Source organism: Lupinus angustifolius, chromosome LG03 (genome assembly GCF_001865875.1).
Source record: "Lupinus angustifolius cultivar Tanjil chromosome LG03, LupAngTanjil_v1.0, whole genome shotgun sequence".
Taxonomy (NCBI): domain Eukaryota; kingdom Viridiplantae; phylum Streptophyta; class Magnoliopsida; order Fabales; family Fabaceae; genus Lupinus; species Lupinus angustifolius.
The window spans coordinates 5146952-5155410 of NC_032011.1; the positions used below are offsets into that span (position 1 = coordinate 5146952).

General features: G+C 29.7%; 1 non-coding gene across 1 annotated transcript; it reads right to left on the reverse strand.

Moving 5' to 3' along the window:
- Positions 6043 to 6114, reverse strand: TRNAD-GUC. Its single transcript has one exon. It is a non-coding gene; the product is annotated as a tRNA-Asp (tRNA).

Sequence of the window (8459 nt, forward strand, 5' to 3'; positions counted from 1 at the left end):
GTATGAGATATTAACGGTCATCTTTCCCTTTCAATTGTGTTGGTGGGCTTAGATTGGAAAGCCTTAGGCCATGAAACATCTCAAAATCTATCCCAGTTTGAGAGGTTCTCACTTTTCCTTTTCATACTCCTTATTTCATGAATAACTCTTTAAAAAGAAATACTAAAACAATGATCATACAAACTTTGCAAGTGTTTGGGCTATGAGTGGACATGGTAGTGATGATAAAATTTAATTTGGATTTGGCTTCAGTAGATGTGGTGGTGATAATGATATGATTTAATTTGGGATTTAATCCATGAGTGATGATGAGGTAAAGATAATATTGATAAGATGACTTTTAACCCTATATATTAAAGATGAGATATTTTTATCAAAATTTATGAGTTTTGGAGTGAATGATTTTTTTGTCATGATGCGCATCTTAGGCAAAAAAATCATCGACAAGGTCTTTTAAGCTTGTACCATGGTTAGGCTAAGGGTTTTCGGGAAAATGATATAAAGCTCAAAAAGATGTGTTTCTCATACCCACCTTCCACCTTTCACCTTTCTTATTTATCCTATTTTTCAATCGTTTCCTAACATGACATTAAACTATTAAGAAACTTTTCTAGATAAGGAAGACCTAAGATTAAGGTGATAATTTTTTCGTGAAGGGTACATTTTGTGGTTATTGCATTGTACTTTGCCCTGACTTTTGCGTGAGATATTAATTGAGTATTCTCAACAGACTTTTTTGTTTTATTTTGTTTTTATTTTTTTCTCTATTTTGGCCCTTTAAGCAAGGAACATTTATTCTATTCTTTTATCCTTCTGTTATATGATTGGCGTGAAAGAATATTTTTTCTTTTAATAATTGAATGTCAAGGAAAACAATTGAAAAACTACCCTCCCTAGGTTATTAACATATTGAGGGTTATTAAAAAAATTATCTTCTTTCATGATGTCTTGGCTCAAATGGGGTGACTAGGGATGTGTTCTTAATGTTTGAGAATTACAAAGAAGCCTTGTGTCATTAAAAAAATATGGCTAAATATGTACATCATTTTTTTTATATTTGCATCATCCTCCATTTTATTTTTGAATCGAATATCTCATAGTAATGCATGAGTTAATTGTATTTGGGTTTATTTTGTGGTGGTTTTTTTTTGGTAAATATGACTGGTGGAATGTAGTATAGGATGAGGTATGATACGGTGAAATTTGCATGATCAATGCATTAGTACATGCTCGTTAAAAAACATGCATTTGAAAGTAATTCTTTATTCATGAAAAAGGAAACACGGGTAAGTGTGAGATGGACTTGGCCTTGAGTGAGTCCTCAAATAAGAATTTAATAGGTCTCCAACTTTAGTTGGAGTTGGAGGTAATGCATTATCTAGTGTGGCAAATGTAGCTTATGTGGTCTTGATCACAAACTAGGAGTTCTCTATCTTCTTGAATAGCTTTTATTTCAATATTGATTGCTTTCAGTCGAGTCTAACAATTGTATTCTTAAAAACCAACTCAAACTTATGAGTATCCTTCACAATGAGATCATGAAATACATGTAGAAAATGATTTTTAGTGATGCATGATTTGCATGAGGTGAACATTTTTTTATCTTGTTACATGGATCGATATGCAACATATAACTCGAAATGATGCATGAAATGCAAGGAACGTGTATGACTATGCATATGTTGAGATGTATGAATAGTGTGAGGATGCAAATTTTTTTATAATGTATAAGGTGTATGAATGCATGTACTTTTATTTTTTTTATCGGATGCATGAAACCACTAAAAATGCAATTTATGATATGTCTAACTTTGAATGCATGTATGAAATGTTTTTTATATGAGAAAGTTTGTGACAATGAATACAATATGGTAAGATATGAAATGTTATAGTAATGTATGAAGTAGAATGTTTGAATAATGTTTTTTACTAATATATGAATAAATGAATAGGTGAGTGTATGAATCATGTATTTATTTTTTAAAAGTGTATGAATGAATGAAATATTTCTCCTTTTGAATGCATGAATGAATGCATAAGCGAATCAATGAGATTTTTTATTTTTGAATGCAATGAATGAGTGCATAAGCCAATCAATTAAAATTTTATTCTTAAAAGTAATGAATAAATGCATGAGTCAATTAATGAAATTTTTTATTTTTGAATACAATAAATGAATGCATAAGCCAATCAATGAAGATTTTATTTTTGAATGTAATGAATAAATGCATGATTCAATTAATGAAGATTTTTTTATTCTTGAATAAATGCACAAATGAATGAATGTCCGAATAATATATTTTTGGATACATGTATGTATATATACATGTATGCGTTCAGTATCATAGATATGGTATACTTAATAGCTTTTGTGGGATATCTAAGACCCTAACTCTAAGGTGGGGATATAAGGTCTTTATACGAAATATCTCATAGGGGCTGCTTATAAGGTGCCCAGATTGTATCCAATCACAAAGAGAAGAAACCCAAATACCTTAAGGGATTACAAGTGGGGCCTGTAGTCCACACCGGTAAGACCTATGATATTTGGTAACAACCTGGGTGGTTCATCATGTCAATATAAGTGAAGCCCAAAGTCCTCACCGACAAGGCGGATGTGCCTTCTAATCTAATGCTCAGGTATAGAGCATATACTTATACTAATATGATAATGTTGTAAAGGATAACAATAAAATAAAATAAATTAAAAGTGAAAATAAAAATAAAAATCCATGCATTTAACTTTTATGGGTCTGACTCTCTTAAAAAAATCCCCAGCAGTGTCGTCAGCTGTCACGCTGCAATTTTCGGCTGCACGACCTCATTAGAGTTGTCACTACATTTTTTTTAATCAGAAATGTAGAAAAGTCTTTTGGCACAATCGCATTGGGCCTTGGACTTTGATATTCAGGTTCAAGAGTCGATTACACATTAAGGAAGGTATTAACATCTCTATTGTCCGTTCGAACGGTACCCTACTATATTGCATGAATTATTAATTGTGTTATTATTATATTTTTACAATAGTGTTATTCTGACAAGAGTGATCTTAGTCCTACGTATCCCCTTTATGAGAATCAAGACTATATAGTTTTTCGGGTACAAAAATTTGTTTGTTAGGTTGATTTTATTTCTTAAAATAAATAACGTTTAAATTATTCTTGAAAAAAAGATATGAGTGAAGCATTGACCTTAAGTCCGATACCGCATCTCATAATAAAAATTGACTAGCAAATTCCCAGTTTTTCTTTTTTATTTAAAAAATATTTTTTTGAAAATAGAAATATAATTAATCCTATTAATTTGAAGAAAGTGAAGTGTAGCCCTTACATCCAACACCGTAACATACCATAAAATTAGGATTAACATATTTCACATAGTCTTCTATTAAACGATTTTAATTTTTATGTAATTATAAGAAAAATGGAATTTCCAAATAAATTAATAAATAATCCAATCGCATATTTTATTTATTTTTATTGTGAATGCATTAAAATTATTGTTATGATAATTATTAATGGAAAGACGTAAATAGATAAGAGCAAAATTGAAAAAGGTGAAATTGTGTACCTATATTGACTCCAAGGGTCGATGTGAACTTGGATTTCAACAATTTATGTTGGCAAAATGTCTGCTATGTTGAAACCAGATTCCAAATCAGGTTTGCAATCAAAACTATTTGAGCACGAGAGAAAACAAAGAAGCTTTAGAAGTGTTGGAGATTCTGTATTTTTATGGTTTTTTGTTGGTGTCCTCTTTTGTGCGTTGTGTGGAAGATTTTTGGATTATCGTGAATGATGTGGGTACTTTTGGATGTTGAGCGTTTGAATGGATCGTTGTTGAATGCTTTTTTTTTGTTATTGTGTATAGAAGATTCTGATGTTGTTGTGAATGAAAGATTTTGATGTTGTTGTAGATGATATGGATTCGTTGTATATGAGAGATTTTTGAGATTGTGGATCTCTTGACTTTTTATTGGATGATTATGTGTGAAAGATAATGTCTAGAGAAGGAAGAAAATGATTGAAGAATGAAATTTTTGATTATTGTGTATATGAGATTTTGAGGTTGATATGGACGAGAAATTTTGAGGTTGTGTGGATGAGAAATTTTGAGGTTGTTGTGGATGAGAGATTTTGTGTATGGAAGATGATGGTTAGAGGGATTTTGGATCCGTTAGAAAAGAAAAAATGGTATGGACATTTTTTAGATTTTTTCATAAGTGTCCCCTCTCCCCTTTTTTTTGTGAATAATGAACTCTATTTATAGACTAGAATTTACACATGTGCTTAATTAGAAGAATATCTCCCATTAATTAATTAGAGGATGTTAATGGAAATAAATCTGATATGTTTTATTCAAATTTGATTTCCACGATTATGAGACAATCAAATTTGCATTTAACCCTTATTCAAAAATCTCAATTTTCATTATTATGACCCTTAATAACTAAAATTCGAAATTTAGTATTAATTATTACTCAAGATTCAAATTTTAATAATTTTATTCATTTTGGGTTATTTAAAAAATGTTATTTTCGATAGAAAAAATCCAAACAATTTTCTTTTAAAAAGTATAAAATTATTTTAACCACATATGTATAGGAATAATAATTGTTTTGGACTCTAAAATACTTAAAAGTGCTTAAAAACATGATTTGGGTTCAATTTTCATATAAGTCATATAAAAGCATTTTTTAGGGTCGTAAAATTTATTTTCTCATACATGCAAATTAATAAATTTTGTCATATAAAACCTTTTTTTTTGTTCTACCTAACTCTATTTCATTAAATTTTTGGTATTATTAAGAATATTTTTTCACATTTTTCACTAAGGAACTAATGCCATGACCTTGTTGAGTAAGGAATTATTTCATTACGTTTATCAATAATCATCCAAGTATTTAAAGTGAAAATATAGTTAATTTACGGTATTATTACACACAAAATTAATATTAAAGCATTCACAATAACCACACATAGTTAATATTTCAATATGTCTCTAACTCTTACACTCAAATATTAGCCTTTAATTATTTAAATAAAAAATAATTATTTTTTAATTTCAATTATTTTTTAATGTTTTAAAGTTATGTTCATAATTTTTAAGAAATTGTTAAATACTGTGAGAAACTGATACTATTTCCCTAAAATAATATCTTTTAATATATATTTGAAGGATACATTAAGGAAAATTGGAATTATAAAAAAGGATATGACTAAAAAATAAATATTAATAAATAAATAAAAATGAAAAGAAAACTACATAGGAGAAATATTTATTTTATAATTTCACCTTCCTCAATGTTTAATAACTTACTTTTCAATGTTTAATAACTTACTTTTCCCAATGTGTCACTGGATTTTATCTTTTTGTGTTTTATGTAACAATTTTTTTGAAATTGTTCTTTAGTTTTCCATTTCAAATTTGTATTTAATATTTCTAACATTATTAATAATATTTATTTTCTATCAATCGAGATTGATCCAAAAACTTAAACTTTTAATCCAAATCAAATGGTGAGATATTGAACTCTACAATTATATTTCAGAAATGATTCCTATTGGTATTCAAGATATAAAATATGAAAACCGTAGCTCAAAATTATTTTAGTGAAAATGTTGAGAATATTTTATTTACATTTAAAATTTGACTAAAATTTGTGGAGACATGTATGTCATCATTTTGGTATTGAAAGAAGTTTGCTAGAAAATTAGCCTATTAAAAATATATAACTACTTAATTATTTATACATTTAGAAACGGAAAACTGTAAGGGTATGTAAAGATATAATTAAATCCTAAAACATTAGTTAAATTTATAAAGTTTCTTATCTTCTTTATATTTCATGAAATCATTTTCTGACATTATACATACCTCATAAGGGCCCATTTTCATTTATCGGACATGGTGAGTTCGGTTGATGCTTTTTACTCGTACCAGATCAGCCCACTATTCGTTTCCAGAAAAAGATTATGGCCCACAGAAAATAATTCCCAACAGAAGAATAAAACGTAATGTTGGTGGAAATAAAAAAGATATCGCCGTTGCCGGGGATCGAACCCGGGTCACCCGCGTGACAGGCGGGAATACTTACCACTATACTACAACGACTTAGTTGTTTATTTTTAAATTTGTCGCATATTAACACATTAATATATTTGATTTATCTCTATTAGTCCCAACTTCCAAGTAGCTAAGCACTCACCCTCACTTAGTTTGGCCATAAAGTATAATTTTTTGACTTTATGAATTCCACTTTCTTATTTAAGAAAAATATGTATTCAGATGCATATTCTATTTTTAGATTTTAGTTTGAATACATAATGTAATGCAAAGTACTTAAATCTCTCTTCACTAGTCCAATTTTAATTGCTTAAAAATAAGTTAGTCATTTGAATACGACCTAAAAATAAAATTTCAACTTTTTGGGTTATTTATAAACATATATCTATTTACTTCATCTTTATATCTATAGTAATATGACAATATTCTGATCACTCATATATAAATTTATAATTTCTTATTAGGTATCAAATTAGGATGTATAACCAAATAAAGACGATTGTTTATTATATAGCAGTTACAATTAAGAAAATGGTGTGAAGGAAGAGCACTATCACCAATACTTATGACACAAATACTTCACCCCACATGTTACACACCTTATTTTAAGTATTCAATTTAAGATATATTTTTTAATTGGTACCAACGTTTAGCTGAAACATTTATGACGATACTTAGGATTTGTTTGAGAGTTTGATTTTGGAAGGGAAAAAAGAGAAATAGAAGACTTGAGAGTCATCTCACAAGTGTATTTCATAGCTCTCAAGTCTTCATTTTCTCTTCATTTCTCTCCAAAATCCAACTCCTAGATTAACCCTAAAGTGATACATAACTGACACCCTAAATTAGCTGGTGCAAAAACTTCTAAATGGTGAAATGTTTGGATAAAGAGAAAACTTCTAAATTAGCTGGTGCAAAAACTTCTAAATGTTGAATATAGGATGAGATGAGTTTGAATCATCCTTTGATTTTGAGGTTGCTTACTTGATGAACTTAACTATATGCGTTTGATGATGATGATAAAAAAATGAGAACACTTCTATACAGTTTTAAAAATGAAAGATATCTCGTGTTATTTAGGGATCTTCTTTTGTAAAGAGATGAATGCTTACATCATAAAGTGATGTCTTTTAATATATTTTTATGAAATCCATCATTATTCAAAAATATAAATATTAACTCTCAATTTAAATCTGTTCTCAACTCATGTTTAACTCTAATTTCAATAATATATACATATAATGTCAACATCGATCATGTCCAAGTATTCTCGTCGTGTTTGGTGAACATATTGGAGTGGAGCTTCATATGAATATTAAGTTGATACAAAAGAAGTGATCATAACACAATGTTAATCACAAACAATCAAATAAATGATACAAAAAATAGAAGAGAAGAATATTAGCCAAGGAACATATTGGCCAAGGCCAAGCAGCCAAGGCAGCATCAAGCAAGGACCAAGTATCAGGCCAAGCAGCCATAACATGTGCATCTGGCTAAGACAGATTTCCTGAAGCAAGGCAGGCTGGCCAAGCAGCCAAGTTGGCCAAGGCATGTACTCCTGGCCAAGTAGGCCATGACAGATTGACTAAAGCAGGCCAAGCCTCAGTCTGGCTCAGCATTGCTCACTACTGTTCAGCAGTATGGGCCAAGAAGCCTTGGTTAACTTATTGACCAAGCAATTCATCTTCCTTTATTTTAACATGTGTTTTTTGGTGTGTAATTTTAGTTTGTTAGTAGTTAGTTAGTTTGGTTGGTTAATTATTGTACTACCTTATAAAAGTAATATTTTAGTTCATATTTTGTACACAATTCATATCATAATCAATAAAGTTCAGATTTATCTTTTTCATTTCATCTTTTGTGTTTGAAGTCCATAAACTTCATTACTCTTCAAAGAGCTTTCAAATTCTCATATGGTATCAGAGCTCTTCTTAGAAGAGCTCTACTACATTCAATGACCACGACCAATCATTCCATGGCTTCAACAAATTCAACGGCAGATTCACTACAAGACATCATCTCTCCTTACCTTGTTCATCCCCTAGAAAATCCTGGCATTGCATTAGTTTCACCCGTATTGAATGGCAAAAACTACCACCAGTGGGCAATGGCCATGAAAGTCAGTCTCAACACCAAACAAAAGCTTCCATTTTAGATGGATCCATACTCATGCCACCCAAGACAAATCCAATAAATCCAGCATGGGAGAGGGCAAACAATATTTTCATTTCATGGAAGAATACTTTGGATTGATAAAGCCTATGAGGTTTGGGAAGAATTGGAAGAAAGATTCTCCCAAGGTAATCTTTTTAGAATTGCTGAATTGCAAGAATCTATTAATAATTTTAGGCAAAGAGAATTGAGTGTCTCTAATTACTTCACTCAACTAA